We start from the raw sequence: 19,989 nt of genomic DNA on the forward strand, positions 1-19,989 counted from the left end.
AGGTTCAGGTCGGCTCTTCCAAGGAAGGGAACTCACTGGAGATTGATTGTCAAGTAAGATGTTAACTTCTTCTATGGCCTTGTCTATATCAAAGTTGTCAATGTCAAAATGGGCCAGACATGCCTCTAAGGGGTCATCTGCTAAGATATAGGGAAGGGCTTCCTCTACAAGATCATCCATTTCGTCAATTAGGCAACACTCGTCTTCCCTCACATGTTGGTCAGCGGCATGAAAAACATTCAATTTAATTTTCATGTTCCCAAATGATATATCCATTGCCCCGGTTCTACAGTTGATACATGCATTGGCTGTTGCTAAAAAGGGACGACCAAGAATCACAGGGATTTGTTTTTTTAGGTTGGGCACATGTTCCATGTCAAGGACGATAAAATCTACTGGAAAATAGAACTTGTCTACCTTGACAAGAACATCTTCAATCATCCCCCGTGGTATCTTCACAGATCGATCAGCCAATTGTAATGACACCGAGGTAGGTTTTAATTCACCTAACCCAAATTTCTCATAGACTGAATAGGGTAGAAGATTCACACTTGCCCCTAGATCTAAGAGCGCTCGGTCAATGGAGTTATCTCCTATGACACAGGAAATAGTGGGAGCGCCAGGATCTTTGAATTTTGGAGGGGTGTTGTATTGGAGAATGGAACTTACCTGTTCAGTAAGTAAGACCTTTTTAGGCACATGTGTCCTAGATTTTCGCTTTTGGGTGCAAAGGTCTTTGAGAAATTTGGCATAGGAGGGAACTTGTTTGATGGCATCAAGAAGTGGAAGGTTGATTTTAACTTGTTTGAACACCTCCATCATCTCTTCTAGTGAAGTTCCCTTCTTGCCAAAGGGAGTGGGTGCATTAAGTGCTTCAGGAAATGGAGCCTTTGGAGTATGGGTTGTGACAGATGGTGGACTAGCTGAAGAAGGTTTTGGGTTTTCATGTGAAACATTCCTCTCCTCTTCTTCATCTTCCTTATTGTTACCCTCCCCAACCTTATTATCTATTATACGTCCACTCCTTAGGGTAGTCAAAGCATTGGCTTGCTCATGATTTAGTCGGGTTTCTTGAGCCACATATTGTCCCCTAGGATTACTCATTGGTTGACTTGGAAGCTTACCTTCCTCTCGTTTATTTAATGCATTGGCTAGTTGACCCATTTGGGATTCTAGCTTAGCAATTGATTGTGTGTGAGAGTGCAATAGTTGTGTATTTGCCTCCAAACCTTGAAGGGCAGTCAACACCTTCTCCTCAAAGGCTGTATTTCTTTGGGTTGGAGGAGGAGGATGCTGAAATTGAGTTGAGGGACGGTAGAGATGAAAATTCTGAGGGTTTTGAAAATTTTGGGGGAAGGGTTGGGAGGTATTAGAAGCTTGCTGCCTCCAAGAAAAATTTGGATGATTCCGCCATCCCGGATTATATGTATTGGAAAATGGATCATTACCCGGTCTGGGCTGTGTTTGGGCAGCATTGATGTGTTCTTGCACGAGTTCGGGATATTGGGGTGCTGAGGGGCACTCATGAATAGGATGCGATGGGCTAGAACAGATAGCACACACTTGTGCTTGGGAAGAACTAACGACCTGTCCTCCTATCATTAGTTGGTCAATCTTATGGGACAATGCATCTACCTTGCTAGACAGGTCCATAGAATGACTTATTTCACAAATGGCCCCTTTTCTTTGAAAATTCGGGGATGCTTGACGAGAACATGAAGCATGGTGGAGGGAGTTTTCATTAAGATTTTCAAATAGTTGCCATGCTTCATGCTCATTTCGAAGTATGAAAGTCCCCCCGCATGCAGCATCGATCATCTGACGGTTTCGTTCCGTCAAACCGTCATAGAAACATTGCACTAGCTGCCACTTAGGTATTTGATGATGAGGGCATTTACGGATTAGGTCCCTAAATCTCTCCCAAGTTTCATAAAATTCTTCTCCCTCGGTTTGGGAGAAGCTTGTAATGGCACGTCTAAACTGGTTCGTTCTTCCTATGGGAAAGTATTTTTTAAGGAATTCTTGTTGCATTTGATCCCAAGAACGAATTGAGTTAGCTTCTAAAGAATTCAGCCATTGTTTGGCTCTATCTTTAAGGGAGAAGGGGAATAATCTAAGTTTTAAAGCATCATCAGTGAAATTTTGAATCTTGACAGTGGTGCAAATCTCAAGGAATTCATCTAGGTGTTTATATGGGTCTTCATTGGTGAGCCCATAAAAAGATGGGAGCATTTGGATCACACTAGACTTTATTTCATATTGTACAGCTGCTACCTCAGGTAATCGAATGCAAGATGGGGAAGTATAAATAGTGGGAGTAAAGTATTCCCTCAAGAGTTTGGGTTGTTCTTCAGCCATCTTAAGAGGTGGGGATGATCCTAATGTTTTGATCTTAGCTCGAATGTTCCTAAGGGTTCGTTCTATTTCAGGGTCAAAAGGTAATAGATTTTGTACTCTAGAACGACTACCGTGCATACACTAGTACTTGATCAATCAAGCATGCAATAAAAGAGAAAAGCATATCAATCCTAGTCTTTGTCCTAAAATCACTAGACAGCTCCTAACTGGTTTGAAGAGGTCACCTAAGCCTCCAATCCGGTCTAATGAACCGAGTTGACCAGGTAAGCTCCCAGGTAAGTGGAGGGGTCACGATGCGTTCGCAAAGGTCCCACTTAAAACCCACTTGCCTCGAACAGATGAACTGTCTCCCTTATAGGGACAAAGCTTGCCTAGACATCAACTAAGCCACAGAGCGAAATTGGTGCAACTTTCGGTGATCTTCGTCCTATTGAGCTCGAATGTCCCTAGGAGCCAACGTCTAATTGATTTTAATTAAAGATGACACTATGTGAGATTGAGTTCACCTAAGTTGGGCAAGAGTCCGGTGATGAAATCCGGCTCTTATCTTGTTGGGGTGATTGCCCTTACTATGTGCAAATTGATTTGTGTATGTGTATCAAGCATGCATTCACAATTTTGCTATAATTAAAATCAAACAATCACCACAAAATTTCAAACCAATAATTAATTTAAATAAGAAAAGTTTAGAGGTTACCAAAGGGAATTTCCCCAGCAATTTAATTTTTTTTTTTTTTGCAAACCTCTACAACATTTCTTTTCCGGCAGTTCTCCTTTTGATCATCCCAGATTTTTTCCTCGATTCCTGATCAAATAATATAAATAAAAATTAGTAAGGGAGAAAAAGAAGATAAGAAAAGTAACAATAATAGAATTTTTTTTAAAAGAATTTTTTTTTTAATTTTTAAATAATTTTTTTTAATAAGAAAAATAACTATGCTAGCAATTCCCCGGCAACGGCGCCAAAAATTGATCGGTTATTTCAATTTTGAAAATAAACCACGCAATAGCACGTATCCTGTAGGATAGTGATTACGGGTGTCGGTCCACAGGGATTGGAGACAAGTTATTTTTCTTTTAAAAATAAATCAAAAAGAAGGATTTGCTAACTTGATTCAACTAAATTAATCTATGAGTACGAATTGAAATTTAATCAAAGTAAATAGATCTAGGGTTTGGAATCCACCACATAGCATTGCATCAAGGATTGTGTTCTTAATTTTTATCTTTTGGAAGGCATGCAATTTTGGCTATAAGCCTATTAAAATAAAAACATAAAGAGTGTTAGGAAGATCCATCTTCGGTATAGCATGAAGTGTCTACCTAAGTATGCTAATCTAGGATGCAGCACACTTCATCTTCCTAGGCATGGATCATCTTAGACTACTTTAGCAAACATGATTAGTAACTAGCATGCTCAAAGTTTAAATATCATAAAGGAATATTTCATTGAAAATAAGAATTTAAACAAGCTCCAAAATAATAATAAAAATAAGAACTACAATGCCCTGATACATTGCTAGGGCTTCATCCAGCCCTAGACTAGATGTTTAGCCGAGCATGGCTTCCGGACGACCTCCCATCCTCAAATGAAGTTGATCACCTCCCATAATTCCCAAAATATCCAAGACTCTTCTCTTTCCTCCCCTCTCTCTTCTTTTTTTTATTTCTTTCTCTCGGCTTTCTTCTTCTTCTTCACCGAAACAGAGCCCCCCTGTTTCTTTCTTCTCCACCGAGCCTCCTCCCTCTGTTTCTTCCCTCTCTCCCTTTTATAGATCAATCGTTGAAGCATCGAGAGGGAGAGGATGCGTGATTGCTGGGGATCCGATTGCTTGGGGGCTGGGATTTGGAAACGGAAGGAGGGCGTCAATCCGTGGGATCACCAGCTGCATTTGAAACGGGCGGAAGAAATGGGAGCTTGATCGACGGGAGGAAATCACGGAAGAGGTGCTGGGTCCTTGGGTCACAGTGCTTGCAGACGCGGAGGCTTGAAGCGTGGGATGCATCACCGGCGGAAGAAATGGTGCTGGAGGACCACTGCAGACGGACGCTGGGAACTTGGACTGGTGCTTAAACTTGGAAGCAGGATCGCTGGGATCACGGGGACGTTGAAAGGAGCTGGAGATCCGGAAGAGTGGAGAACATGGATCCGTGGTTGCAGAGGCAGGAAGGAAGATGGCTGCGTTGCCTTGATCACGGATGGGTGACTTCCGGCTGCTGGGAGGATCGCTCCGAATGGTGGGTGGCCGCGGGATCAACGGGGAGATGCCTCGACGCGGCTTGATGGCGGAGCTGGGTCTCGGCTGCGGGCTGCGTCACAGGCGGAGGACGAGGCGGAATCGATGGGAAGAAGGGGAACGGCCCGGATGCACTGCGGGGGAGAAGATGAACAGTGGCTTCTTGTTTACATTATTATTATTTTTTTTTGTAACACTGTTCATATGAACAGTGTTTTCACGGGACACTGTTCATATGAACAGTGAATTCCCCGAAATTATTTTTATTTATTTTATTATATTTATTATTTTCTTTTTTTTTTGTTTTTTAAATTTATAAATTTTATATGAAGGCAGGTAAAGAATTGGTTGGGAGTTACTTTGGGTTTGAAGTGGGTCATGATTGTTGATTTGGCTTGAACTCGTTCTCGAGCCCAATGTCATTTAATTCTTACTAAACTGCTTCAGATTGGACTCAACCAGATCAGACCGTGACTTAATAAAAGAGTTAATCAAATATTTTCCTATACAATTATAACTTTCAATCAAATCAGGACCAAAGCCCATTTAGTTATAACCTTAGTCGGGTCAACACAATCTTCTTATATATTTTTTTGTAATTTTCATGAAAGATTGCAACCAAGGGAGAGACAAGTTCAGAATCTAGTTTAAGAGAATAATTACCATATTTTAAACTTACTTCAATGTTTGTTCAATTTCATGGTAAAATATGTATTTATCAGTTTAAAAATATTGATAAGTGCTATGGAAAGGTAACTAAATTATAAATTATTAAGCACTTATCAGAGATCGCACGCGGGCTCGGATGTTTGGGTGCAAATGCGCTCGATCAGATCATGGCAGGATTGGGCCCGCGCGGTTTGGAGCCATGATGCATCCCTCTAAACCCTACCAAATGCGCATTTAAACTTTAATTTATACTAACATGTGCCAAACAAAAATATAATATTAACTTAGTGATTTTATCGTTATATCTTAGCAGTAATACTAATTTAAGAGCGTGTAGATCGCACTTTTGTGCTCTCATCACACCCCCCAACTAGCTTATTGCTAGTCTCTAGCAATTAACAAGCAAACGATAAAATGAGGGCACAAAAGATGTAGTCTAACCCATGACTTTTTATTGAAGCTAAGTACATAAAACTGAGATACGTACCCACTTTCGTAGAGCATCACGATTGCACTTAGCACGTGCAACAAGCCTTTAAACCCCTAGGTTACCCTAGTGGACGAGTGTTGTCTCGTGAGGGTTTGCAGTGAAGTTACCCACAAACTTCATCAGTCAGGGATTTTCAATTTTTAACTCAAAATTTGAACAAGTATTACTGTATGAAACTAGAATTGCAAGGACAATAGAGACTTGTTGCTATCATATTTAAGCAGACTCTAACTCAAGTTTCATTACACCCCATCTATCTGCTAACAAGTCAAGAATGTAGTGAGGTGCAAGATAGTATCATATAAATGAGTGGCTTTCACTTACTTCCAACATGATCACTCTAATTTTCAAGACTTTCTAAAGTTAAATGGTAATGAACACCCCAGATTTATTTATTTATTTATTTATTAAATTTTTTTTTTATTATTTTTTTTTTCAGACTGAATGCTAAGAAGAATGACTTGTGCAATATCTAGCCTTATTAAGCTTTCTAGCTAACCCATGTAGCGAGTGTTAGGCCAATGACTCCCGATCCAGATGGCTCAGGGCACTAGGTGTAAAGACACCCTAATAGGCTTAATAACTCAAGTCAACTAGGCTCCAAGGCCAAATTAATCACTCAGAGTTTAATCTCAGCCATACTCACCTTTTTACGCGAACACTCGCTGCTTGCCAAGCAATAGGCCCGGTTACTGAGTGAGAAGACTTAAAATAAACTCGTTTTATTTTTTTTTTCTTTTTTTTATAATAGGGTGTTCATCACACATATAACTTTAAATTATCCAGAAGATTAAAAGTATTCATATTAGTTGCAAGTTTACATACCCCACTATTCATGTGCTTACGTGTAGGTGCTAAATCGTCTTCTATCATGTTAGCAGAAGATAGGTGGAACGAAAACTCAAGCTAGAACTGCTATCATATTCCTTAACTCAAAGCTATTGTCAAAGCAATTCCTAGTTTATACAGCCAAAAAGATTAGATTTTGAGTTAAAAATTTGAATTCCCGACCCCTTTTTTTTTAAATCTTTTTTTTGAAAAATCAAAAATATTCTTAATTTTAAATATATTTTTTTTATTTTTATTTTAGGTAGAAAAATCAAAAATATTCTCACCCCCATACCTAAATCTAACATTGTCCTCAATGTTAAAAAAAATTTAAAGCAGTAATAGGATAGAGGAGAATTTACCTGATATGGGTAAGCAAATTGATAATTGGGGCCAAAAACCCTCAAACTTGCATGTTAGTAAAAATTTTACATTTTTTTATTATTATTATATTTATTATTATTATTATTATTATTTTAATAATATTTACATGTTGGGTTGCCTCCCAAGAGCGCTAAGTTTTATGTCTTCAGCCAGACAAAATGTAAATTCATTTTTTTTTCAACCATTATCTAAGAATGGTTTTGGAATAGTTCGAGGAAGAACAGTCGGCTGATGACGATCTATACTCATAAGGAGAATAGAATTAGGGAGTGCATGCTCGACCCCTTCATCGGAATGGGCAAGGTAAGCTTCTAAAGGGTAGTTGCTATAAGTTTGTAAGAAAGTCTCCTGAACCAGACTTTCAATCATGTCAACTTCATTGATTTCTTTGTCGTCTGGTGGTTGTTTACTTATGTTGAAGACATTAAGCTCGACTTTCATGTTGCCAAAAGATAACTTCAGCATCCCATTTCGACAGTTGATCACAACATTTGCTGTGGCTAAGAAAGGTCTACCTAAAATTATAGGTGTGTGACTGTCTGGATGTATTGCAGGTTCAGTCTCAAGGATAACAAAGTCCACAGGATAGTAAAACTCATTTACTTTCACTATTACATCCTCTACAATCCCCTTGGGGTACTTCACTGTCCTATCTGCTAAGGAAAGGGTAATATTTGTAGGCTTTAATTCCTCCAAACCTAATTTTTGGTACACATAGTAGGGAAGTAGGTTTACACTGGCTCCTAAATCTAATAGAGCTCTTTGGATGATCGTCTCTCCTATTTTTATTTCAATAGTTGGGCAACCAGGATCTTTGAATTTCGGGGCAATCTGTTGTTGAATGAGAGATGAGGCTTGTGCAGCCATAACAGCTTGCCTAGGAATACTTGTTTTTCTTTTGACCGTGGTGAGGTCTTTCAAGAATTTTGTATAGGAGGGAATTTGTCTTATGGCATCGAGAAAAGGTATATTTATTTGAACAGTTTTAAAGACTTCCATGATTTCATCAAAGTTAGATTGTTTCTTGGAGTCCTGAAGTCTACTGGGAAAGGGAACCTTGGGTTTGTATGTTTCTATGGGTTCTTCCCTTTTTTCCGGTTTGTCCTGTTCTTGATCCCTCTTCTGAATAGGGTTCTTATCGGATTCAGATTTATTTTCTTTTTCATTTTCAGAAAGTTGGACTTTATTGTCCACTTGCTTGCCAGACCTTAAAGTGGTAATTGCCTGGACTTCATAGGTCGGATTTCCATTAGAATTGATTTGATACTGACCTATCTGACCTTGATTTTGTTGTCTACTAGGGTTAGGCACTGGTTGACTAGGTAGTTCACCTTTCTTCCTATCCCCCAGAGAGTTAGCTATTTGGCTCAGACTAACCTCAAGTTTTGCAATTGCTTGCGCATGGAATTGGTTAGTCTGGGCTTGGGTTGTATTGGTCTGTTGTTGTTGCTTGATAAAATCTTGTTGTTGTTTCATCATATTAGCCATCATGGTTTCTAATTGTGAAGGTTGCTGTGGGATAGGGGCATTATAAGGAGGTACAGATGGAACCAATGGTTGGTTCATTTGTGATGGACCTATCCTGGGGAAGTTGTTCTGAAAACCTGGTGGACCACCTTGATGCTGAATAGGTTCATTTTGCTTGTATGAGAAATTTGGGTGGAACCTATTATCAGGATGGTAAACTGGGCTGAACGAGTTGGGAGTGGGCTTCTTAAAGGCACTATATGAATTTAGAGCATTTGCTTGCTCGGCCTTTATGGTGGGCAGATTAGGGCAGCACTCCACTAGATGTTCCGGACTGTTACATAAGACACACAAACTATATGACTCGTGATCCACTTTCATGACGTGATTTGACTCTTTGTATGAACTCGAACTAGTGGAAACAGTGAAAGCATCAAACTTTTTGCTTAAGTTGTTCATTCCAGTCACCATATTGGACATGACATTTTTGAGTTCTGAATCTGTTTTCATTTCATAATTACCTGGTTTTCTAGATCCGAACTCATCTCTATTTACTTTCTCACCATAGCTACTCCAATTTTGGGCGTTCTCGGCTAAGTCAACAAGAAATTCATAGGCTTGATCCGGGGTTTGGTCCATGAACCTACCTTTGTGCATGGACTCGATCATGTTTCTATGTGCCGGAGGTAGTCCTTTATAAAAGAAATGTACTAGATCAGCCTTGTCAAGCCCATGGTGCGGGCACTTGACCAAAAGATCATGGAATCTTTCCCAAAGTTGGGAAAATTCCTCCTCAGATTTTGCTCTAAAAGTTTTGATGGCATCCTTAATTTTTTCAGTTTTTACCATGGGATAGAACTTAGCCATGAACTTCCTAGATAGTTGTTCCCAAGATGTGATGGAATTTGAAGCAAGGGAATACAGCCATGCAGCGGCACGATCCTCTAGAGTCATGGGAAATAACCTTAATTTAATACCCTCTTCATCTAAATTTTGATTTCTAAACGTTTGACAGATTGTCAAAAATTTGTTTAGATGAATGTAGGGTTGTTCACTCTCGAACCCATGAAACTTGGGTAACATGTTTATTGTTGCAGCCCGAATCTCGAATTGGGCTGCATTATTAATTGGTAATACTATGCAAGTAGGGGGACTAGCGGATGCGGGTGCGAATAACTCATTCAAAGTTCTAATGTGTTCACCCATTGTAGAGATTGACAGTTGGTTTACAGTTCGCAAGTTGTGATGAAAAGTTCTGTCAATCTCAGGATCAAATGGGGTTAACTTATCCCTTAATGACCTTCTACCATGCATACATTATCAACACTTCATTAGATTTGACTCCTACAATGAACGAAATCCTAAAAGAAGAGAAGGGCTAGACACAGATGACCACAACCAACACCACACAACAATTTGACCCTATTAGTCTTAGAACTAAGTGAGGTTTAGTAGCTTCTTAAATCTAGTTGCACAGAGATGTATCAGGTTAAAAAGTTCTCGAAATTCTCTCCTAGATTAGACAGCTCCTAATCTCCCTTTCAGATTAAGCTTGAGCTTACCAGTTAAGCAATCCAGTAATCAGTGACCAGGAAAGTCCCGGGGTGTGTGGTGGTGCCAGAAGGGATACACCGATACCACAATACCCGTAACAGTTCTCACTGTTGTAAAACTTTCCTAGACATCACCAATTACTAAATTCTCACTGGAGTGGCTTTTAGCCGCTTCTTTCCAAGAGCCTAATTGAGCTCGAAAACCCTAAGGCCAACGTCTAATTTGATTTTAATTTAATTTGGCTTAGGATAAGTATGCAAGGTGGTGATTTTTGGGCTAAGGACAGGTAATGACTTCCCGACCTTATCTTTTTAATGGGTTTTGCCCTTAATTACTTTATGCAAATGCTTAATACTAAATGCAGCAAATAATCAATATTTTTTTAAAGTTTATGCACTGTCATTAGGTTGTACTGATTAAATGAGCAAGCAATTTTTTTTTTATTTTTCTTAATTTTTTTTTAAAAATTTTATGTTTTTTTATATAGGAATAACTTGAATGTAAACTAAAACTAATCCTTATGCGTCAGTCAATCTCCGAATGCCCGTTGAATAAGCTCTGGAGATTACTCCGTGAGGAGCCCTAATAGAGGGGAGGAGGCCGGCACAGGAGAGGGAGAAAAACCCACACAAGCCCCGGGTCGGGCCGGACTCACAGACCGCGTACTCGACGACCACCCGGGCCGAACCCAACCGGGATCGGCCCGCGAACGAACCAGACACCGCGGCCTCGGCCGCGGGTACCCTGGGGTTCGGGGGGCAACCCGGGCCGCCGGATCTGGCCGGGACGGCAACAGAGGCAGCCACAGGGCCGCCAGCCCCGATCGGACCACCACCTCTTCTCCGGCAAGGGGTGGTGGTGCCGGAAGGAAGGACCAAGGAAAAGAAAAGAAAAGAAAAGAAAAAGAGAAAGAAAGAGAGAGGAAAAATTAGAATGAACTCACCGGAGGAGATCCAGCCGTAACCCCACCTCCCGGCGCTTCTCCCCTTCTCCGGCATCGCTTCGGAGAAGAGGAAGGGCAGGCCTTCCTTCCGCCGGCCCTCCGGGGGGGAAGCTCCGCCTCGGTCTGTGGATCGGGAGGAGCCTCGCCTCCCCGGCCGCCTGCAAAAGAAAAAAAAGGGAGAAGGTGGAGGGTTACGAAAGGGACAAAGGGGTCGGAGGCTAGGGTTTTCGGCGGAAAACAAAGAAGAAAGAAAGATAGAGGGAGAAAGAGAGGGAAAAGGGGAAGAAAGACCGGAGCCGGAGAAAGCCGAGGGCTCGGCCGGAGGCTAGGGTCTCGGCGAAAACAAAGAAGAAAGAAAGAGAAAGAGAGAGAGAAAGAGAGGGAGTGACGGAGGAAGAGAGGCCGTGGATTCGGCCGGAGAAGAAGAAGAAGGCCGAGGAATCGGCCGAAACACCCACGATTCCGGCGAGGGCGAAGAAGAGAAGAGAGAGGAAGAGCGTCGGAGGAGAGAGGGGTCGCGGAAGGTGAAGAGGCGGAAGCCTCTGGAAGGGGGGAGAAGGAAAAACATGAGCACGGGTTCGCGGGTCGGATCCGAACCCGCAACCCGTTAAGCCTAAAAAAAAATTTGAAATGGGTTAAGTAAACCCAATTAAACCGGACTCAATCTAGTTGGGTGAACCCGGATGAGGGATTGAGTGGGATCCGAACCCAGTTGAGTGGAGTTAATTCCAGCAGACCCAATTAAACTTGGGATTAAGCCTAATGACCAATTAGAAGGTCAATTAAACCATATGGACCCAATCAAGGCTCCAATATGAACACATTAGACTTGGGCTAAATTTCGGGTAGGATCCAAACAAGTAAAAAGGAAATAATATGCTCATTATAATGTGATTTTAGGTGACTCGGGATCCGTCACCAGGACGTAAGAAACTTGGGAGAAAACGAATCACTGTAAGTAATCTGTCTTAATCCTATCGTAGATCTTGTATTACGTTTTATAAGATGAACCAGTGTTTTTCTTTATACAATTTGAATTGTATGCATGAATAGTGAAGAATGTAAGTAACCTGTCCTAATCCTGTTATGGATCATGTTATGTTATTAATGTTTCCTAAGCATTTATTTTAAGTATATATGTTTCATACATGATATGTTACAATGCATAAGTAACTTTAATGATCCCAGAAGCTATGTGTTCGTCCGATTCCTGTTTAACTAAAAATATGCTAAACAGATCGTTGTTAGAACCGACAAACAAAGTTTAAATTTAATTTACTCTTACCTGTTCTACTCGAAGAATAGTGGTTGTAAGAAGTCGATCCACAGGGAGGCGATTGGAGTTGCATAAAAATTAGAACGTTCATTCGAATTCGAAATCGATTTTTGAATAACAAAAGAAAAACATTATGTCGGAGATGTTAATAGATTCTCTAGTCTACCGGAGAATGATTTTTATTTAAAAATAATGAAAAGACAAGTTCTTGGAAATCAAAGAGCATTTATAAATTCATGAAATGTTTAACTATTCAAAGGACTACTTTGGCATGGATGAAAATAGTGCTAAGAAGATTGAAACCTGGAACATAAATTGCATAAAAGAAAATTTCATATATTGCATGAAAAAGAAGAAAGATTACAGAATTTGAAGAACGGAAATTAAAAACAACAGAAATTACAACTTTAGCATAAATAAAACTCTTTAAAAAAAAAAGAAAAAGAAAAACAAAAAATCATATTAGAACATGCTCTGTTTTCAAAAGAGAAAACAGAGCATTTCCTTCAAAACGAGCCCTCTCCCCTGTTCCTTCTTGAACCAGCCGAGCACTCCTGTTACTTGGCCTCCACCCCGCACACCGAGCTCCCTTTCTTCCCTATTCCTCCACTCTTAAATAGGTCATCCACCCCCCTCTGATTACGTTGAGAGGATTGTCCGGGCTGCGCAGTCTTGGGATGAATCGCGTGACGCTGGGAGACTGAAACGGGTGAAGATCCGGCGCGGATGAGGTGCTTCATGAGTGGCTGGGGCGCTAGGATTTGGGCGTTGAATGCCGACGGCTGGAATGGAGGAGCCGATCACGGCTTGTTGCTGGGACGTTGCGGAAGAGGTGGATCACGGACGCCGGATTCGAAGCGGAAGGCAGCTGGGGTCTGCCGTGATCGATGGGAGGAAACGCACAGACCGGCTGCTGCGGGGTCGACAGGAGGACGCCGGATCACGGCTTGCATCACGGCTCGATCGTTGATGGGTGCTGGAATGGGCGGAATGGGCGCACGGACGGATGAGGCTGAGATCTTTGATTCGGATGAAGGGCTGGAGGTTGAATGCCACGCATGCTTGGATGCGGAAACGGAAGGGAGCAAAGGCGGAGGAGCTGCAGTCGTGATCGGCGGGATGGCTGGATGTGATGTTTGGATCCCGCTTGCAGTCGGACGGGCATGGGAGGTTGCTGGGTTTCCGGAAGAGGGTGGAGCCAGACGCGATCACAGGATGCTTCATCGCTGAAGAGGAATGGGGCGCGCGTGAAGAATGCTGACTACTGGGAGGAGCGGACGTGGGAGATGATGTGAATCCGGATGGCTGAAATGGCAGGATCGGGAGCTGATGGATCGACTGATTTGGAAGGAAGCTGGGAACGTGGAACAGGCGGCTGGTATGCAGAGGATGCTGGAAAATTGCATGGACGTCGGTCTTGATGCATCGCGGGGAGAAGAGGAATGGAACTTGGACACTGGAATGGAACGGCCGAAAGCAGCTGGGAGGAAGAAGAACAGTGAACTTAAGAAAAATTCCCGTAACACTGTTCATATGAACAGTGTTTTTACGTAACACTATTCATATGAACAGTGTTTTCACGGAACACTGTTCATATGAATAGTATTATCTCGGAACACTGTTCATATGAACAGTGATTTCAGCCTGAATAGTAATTTTAGGAATGAATAGTATTTTCAGCTATTCTTCATGGGATTGGAAGTTAAAAAGTTCTTTTCTTTGTGATGAAGTGAGAGTGGGAATCTCTATTCCGAAAGAGTGCAGGTGCTAATCCGGAAAGGAGGGAACGCGAGGATCACTGGGAGATCGCACGCGGGCTCGGATGTTTGGGTGCAAATGCGCTCGATCAGATCATGGCAGGATTGGGCCCGCGCGGTTTGGAGCCATGATGCATCCCTCTAAACCCTACCAAATGCGCATTTAAACTTTAATTTATACTAACATGTGCCAAACAAAAATATAATATTAACTTAGTGATTTTATCGTTATATCTTAGCAGTAATACTAATTTAAGAGCGTGTAGATCGCACTTTTGTGCTCTCATCACACCCCCCAACTAGCTTATTGCTAGTCTCTAGCAATTAACAAGCAAACGATAAAATGAGGGCACAAAAGATGTAGTCTAACCCATGACTTTTTATTGAAGCTAAGTACATAAAACTGAGATACGTACCCACTTTCGTAGAGCATCACGATTGCACTTAGCACGTGCAACAAGCCTTTAAACCCTTAGGTTACCCTAGTGGACGAGTGTTGTCTCGTGAGGGTTTGCAGTGAAGTTACCCACAAACTTCATCAGTCAGGGATTTTCAATTTTTAACTCGAAATTTGAACAAGTATTACTGTATGAAACTAGAATTGCAAGGACAATAGAGACTTGTTGCTATCATATTTAAGCAGACTCTAACTCAAGTTTCATTACACCCCATCTATCTGCTAACAAGTCAAGAATGTAGTGAGGTGCAAGATAGTATCATATAAATGAGTGGCTTTCACTTACTTCCAACATGATCACTCTAATTTTCAAGACTTTCTAAAGTTAAATGGTAATGAACACCCCAGATTTATTTATTTATTTATTTATTAAATTTTTTTTTTATTATTTTTTTTTTCAGACTGAATGCTAAGAAGAATGACTTGTGCAATATCTAGCCTTATTAAGCTTTCTAGCTAACCCATGTAGCGAGTGTTAGGCCAATGACTCCCGATCCAGATGGCTCAGGGCACTAGGTGTAAAGACACCCTAATAGGCTTAATAACTCAAGTCAACTAGGCTCCAAGGCCAAATTAATCACTCAGAGTTTAATCTCAGCCATACTCACCTTTTTACGCGAACACTCGCTGCTTGCCAAGCAATAGGCCCGGTTACTGAGTGAGAAGACTTAAAATAAACTCGTTTTATTTTTTTTTTCCTTTTTTTATAATAGGGTGTTCATCACACATATAACTTTAAATTATCCAGAAGATTAAAAGTATTCATATTAGTTGCAAGTTTACATACCCCACTATTCATGTGCTTACGTGTAGGTGCTAAATCGTCTTCTATCATGTTAGCAGAAGATAGGTGGAACGAAAACTCAAGCTAGAACTGCTATCATATTCCTTAACTCAAAGCTATTGTCAAAGCAATTCCTAGTTTATACAGCCAAAAAGATTAGATTTTGAGTTAAAAATTTGAATTCCCGACCCCTTTTTTTTTAAATCTTTTTTTTGAAAAATCAAAAATATTCTTAATTTTAAATATTTTTTTTTATTTTTATTTTAGGTAGAAAAATCAAAAATATTCTCACCCCCATACCTAAATCTAACATTGTCCTCAATGTTAAAAAAAATTTAAAGCAGTAATAGGATAGAGGAGAATTTACCTGATATGGGTAAGCAAATTGATAATTGGGGCCAAAAACCCTCAAACTTGCATGTTAGTAAAAATTTTACATTTTTTATTATTATTATATTTATTATTATTATTATTATTATTTTAATAATATTTACATGTTGGGTTGCCTCCCAAGAGCGCTAAGTTTTATGTCTTCAGCCAGACAAAATGTAAATTCATTTTTTTTTCAACCATTATCTAAGAATGGTTTTGGAATAGTTCGAGGAAGAACAGTCGGCTGATGACGATCTATACTCATAAGGAGAATAGAATTAGGGAGTGCATGCTCGACCCCTTCATCGGAATGGGCAAGGTAAGCTTCTAAAGGGTAGTTGCTATAAGTTTGTAAGAAAGTCTCCTGAACCAGACTTTCAATCATGTCAACTTCATTGATTTCTTTGTCGTCTGGTGGTTGTTTACTTATGTTGAAGACATTAAGCTCGACTTTCATGTTGCCAAAAGATAACTTCAGCATCCCATTTCGACAGTTGATCACAGCATTTGCTGTGGCTAAGAAAGGTCTACCTAAAATTATAGGTGTGTGACTGTCTGGATGTATTGCAGGTTCAGTCTCAAGGATAACAAAGTCCACAGGATAGTAAAACTCATTTACTTTCACTATTACATCCTCTACAATCCCCTTGGGGTACTTCACTGTCCTATCTGCTAAGGAAAGGGTAATATTTGTAGGCTTTAATTCCTCCAAACCTAATTTTTGGTACACATAGTAGGGAAGTAGGTTTACACTGGCTCCTAAATCTAATAGAGCTCTTTGGATGATCGTCTCTCCTATTTTTATTTCAATAGTTGGGCAACCAGGATCTTTGAATTTCGGGGCAATCTGTTGTTGAATGAGAGATGAGGCTTGTGCAGCCATAACAGCTTGCCTAGGAATACTTGTTTTTCTTTTGACCGTGGTGAGGTCTTTCAAGAATTTTGTATAGGAGGGAATTTGTCTTATGGCATCGAGAAAAGGTATATTTATTTGAACAGTTTTAAAGACTTCCATGATTTCATCAAAGTTAGATTGTTTCTTGGAGTCCTGAAGTCTACTGGGAAAGGGAACCTTGGGTTTGTATGTTTCTATGGGTTCTTCCCTTTTTTCCGGTTTGTCCTGTTCTTGATCCCTCTTCTGAATAGGGTTCTTATCGGATTCAGATTTATTTTCTTTTTCATTTTCAGGAAGTTGGACTTTATTGTCCACTTGCTTGCCAGACCTTAAAGTGGTAATTGCCTGGACTTCATAGGTCGGATTTCCATTAGAATTGATTTGATACTGACCTATCTGACCTTGATTTTGTTGTCTACTAGGGTTAGGCACTGGTTGACTAGGTAGTTCACCTTTCTTCCTATCCCCCAGAGAGTTAGCTATTTGGCTCAGACTAACCTCAAGTTTTGCAATTGCTTGCGCATGGAATTGGTTAGTCTGGGCTTGGGTTGTATTGGTCTGTTGTTGTTGCTTGATAAAATCTTGTTGTTGTTTCATCATATTAGCCATCATGGTTTCTAATTGTGAAGGTTGCTGTGGGATAGGGGCATTATAAGGAGGTACAGATGGAACCAATGGTTGGTTCATTTGTGATGGACCTATCCTGGGGAAGTTGTTCTGAAAACCTGGTGGACCACCTTGATGCTGAATAGGTTCATTTTGCTTGTATGAGAAATTTGGGTGGAACCTATTATCAGGATGGTAAACTGGGCTGAACGAGTTGGGAGTGGGCTTCTTAAAGGCACTATATGAATTTAGAGCATTTGCTTGCTCGGCCTTTATGGTGGGCAGATTAGGGCAGCACTCCACTAGATGTTCCGGACTGTTACATAAGACACACAAACTATATGACTCGTGATCCACTTTCATGACGTGATTTGACTCTTTGTATGAACTCGAACTAGTGGAAACAGTGAAAGCATCAAACTTTTTGCTTAAGTTGTTCATTCCAGTCACCAGATTGGACATGACATTTTTGAGTTCTGAATCTGTTTTCATTTCATAATTACCTGGTTTTCTAGATCCGAACTCATCTCTATTTACTTCCTCACCATAGCTACTCAATTTTGGGCGTTCTCGGCTAAGTCAACAAGAAATTCATAGGCTTGATCCGGGGTTTGGTCCATGAACCTACCTTTGTGCATGGACTCGATCATGTTTCTATGTGCCGGAGGTAGTCCTTTATAAAAGAAATGTACTAGATCAGCCTTGTCAAGCCCATGGTGCGGGCACTTGACCAAAAGATCATGGAATCTTTCCCAAAGTTGGAAAAATTCCTCCTCAGATTTTGCTCTAAAAGTTTTGATGGCATCCTTAATTTTTTCAGTTTTTACCATGGGATAGAACTTAGCCATGAACTTCCTAGATAGTTGTTCCCAAGATGTGATGGAATTTGAAGCAAGGGAATACAGCCATGCAGCGGCACGATCCTCTAGAGTCATGGGAAATAACCTTAATTTAATACCCTCTTCATCTAAATTTTGATTTCTAAACGTTTGACAGATTGTCAAAAATTTGTTTAGATGAATGTAGGGTTGTTCACTCTCGAACCCATGAAACTTGGGTAACATGTTTATTGTTGCAGCCCGAATCTCGAATTGGGCTGCATTATTAATTGGTAATACTATGCAAGTAGGGGGACTAGCGGATGCGGGTGCGAATAACTCATTCAAAGTTCTAATGTGTTCACCCATTGTAGAGATTGACAGTTGGTTTACAGTTCGCAAGTTGTGATGAAAAGTTCTGTCAATCTCAGGATCAAATGGGGTTAACTTATCCCTTAATGACCTTCTACCATGCATACATTATCAACACTTCATTAGATTTGACTCCTACAATGAACGAAATCTTAAAAGAAGAGAAGGGCTAGACACAGATGACCACAACCAACACCACACAACAATTTGACCCTATTAGTCTTAGAACTAAGTGAGGTTTAGTAGCTTCTTAAATCTAGTTGCACAGAGATGTATCAGGTTAAAAAGTTCCTGAAATTCTCTCCTAGATTAGACAGCTCCTAATCTCCCTTTCAGATTAAGCTTGAGCTTACCAGTTAAGCAATCCAGTAATCAGTGACCAGGAAAGTCCCGGGGTGTGTGGTGGTGCCAGAAGGGATACACCGATACCACAATACCCGTAACAGTTCTCACTGTTGTAAAACTTTCCTAGACATCACCAATTACTAAATTCTCACTGGAGTGGCTTTTAGCCGCTTCTTTCCAAGAGCCTAATTGAGCTCGAAAACCCTAAGGCCAACGTCTAATTTGATTTTAATTTAATTTGGCTTAGGATAAGTATGCAAGGTGGTGATTTTTGGGCTAAGGACAGGTAATGACTTCCCGACCTTATCTTTTTAATGGGTTTTGCCCTTAATTACTTTATGCAAATGCTTAATACTAAATGCAGCAAATAATCAATATTTTTTTAAAGTTTATGCACTGTCATTAGGTTGTACTGATTAAATGAGCAAGCAATTTTTTTTTTATTTTTCTTAATTTTTTTTTAAAAATTTTATGTTTTTTTTATATAGGAATAATTTGAATGTAAACTAAAACTAATCCTTATGCGTCAGTCAATCTCCGAATGCCCGTTGAATAAGCTCTGGAGATTACTCCGTGAGGAGCCCTAATAGAGGTATGATCACCTCGGGGGATTGCACCCTATTAATTACTAGCAAAAATAATATTTTTTTGAAATTTTTTTTTAATTTAATTAACTTTTTTTTAACTTTTTTTTAAATTTCAAATTTCGAATCACAGAATTCAAATTTTGAATTTAAATTTTTGAATTTTTGAATTTTTTTTATAAATTTTTTCAAAATTTTTTTTTACTTTTTTTTTAGAAAACTTTAATTTCAAATTTCAAATTTCAGAATTTAATAACTACGAAATTACTAACTAAAAATAATCAAAATAAGGAAAATTAATAAAAATGAAAACTTACTACCGGAGTGCGTTCACTCCGGGCATCCAAAATCCGATTTGATCTTCGTGATCGTTCTTGCTTCTCGATTTGCCTCCCCGGCAACGGCGCCAAAATTCTTTTCGTCCGATTCCTGTTTAACTAAAAATATGCTAAACAGATCGTTGTTAGAACCGACAAACAAAGTTTAAATTTAATTTACTCTTACCTGTTCTACTCGAAGAATAGTGGTTGTAAGAGGTCGATCCACAGGGAGGCGATTGGAGTTGCATAAAAATTAGAACGTTCATTCGAATTCGAAATCGATTTTTGAATAACAAAAGAAAAACATTATGTCGGAGATGTTAATAGATTCTCTAGTCTACCGGAGAATGATTTTTATTTAAAAATAATGAAAAGACAAGTTCTTAGAAATCAAAGAGCATTTATAAATTCATGAAATGTTTAACTATTCAAAGGACTACTTTGGCATGGATGAAAATAGTGCTAAGAAGATT

General features: G+C 39.9%; 1 non-coding gene across 1 annotated transcript; it reads left to right on the forward strand.

The window, feature by feature from the left end:
• The first annotated feature begins 1,876 nt into the window (after window positions 1-1,876).
• Window positions 1,877-1,982, forward strand: LOC120110036. The gene has a single exon (XR_005510814.1). It is a non-coding gene; the product is annotated as a small nucleolar RNA R71 (small nucleolar RNA).
• The last annotated feature ends 18,007 nt before the right edge of the window (window positions 1,983-19,989 follow it).

This window comes from Phoenix dactylifera, chromosome 2, assembly GCF_009389715.1.
Source record: "Phoenix dactylifera cultivar Barhee BC4 chromosome 2, palm_55x_up_171113_PBpolish2nd_filt_p, whole genome shotgun sequence".
In the NCBI taxonomy this organism is placed as follows: domain Eukaryota; kingdom Viridiplantae; phylum Streptophyta; class Magnoliopsida; order Arecales; family Arecaceae; genus Phoenix; species Phoenix dactylifera.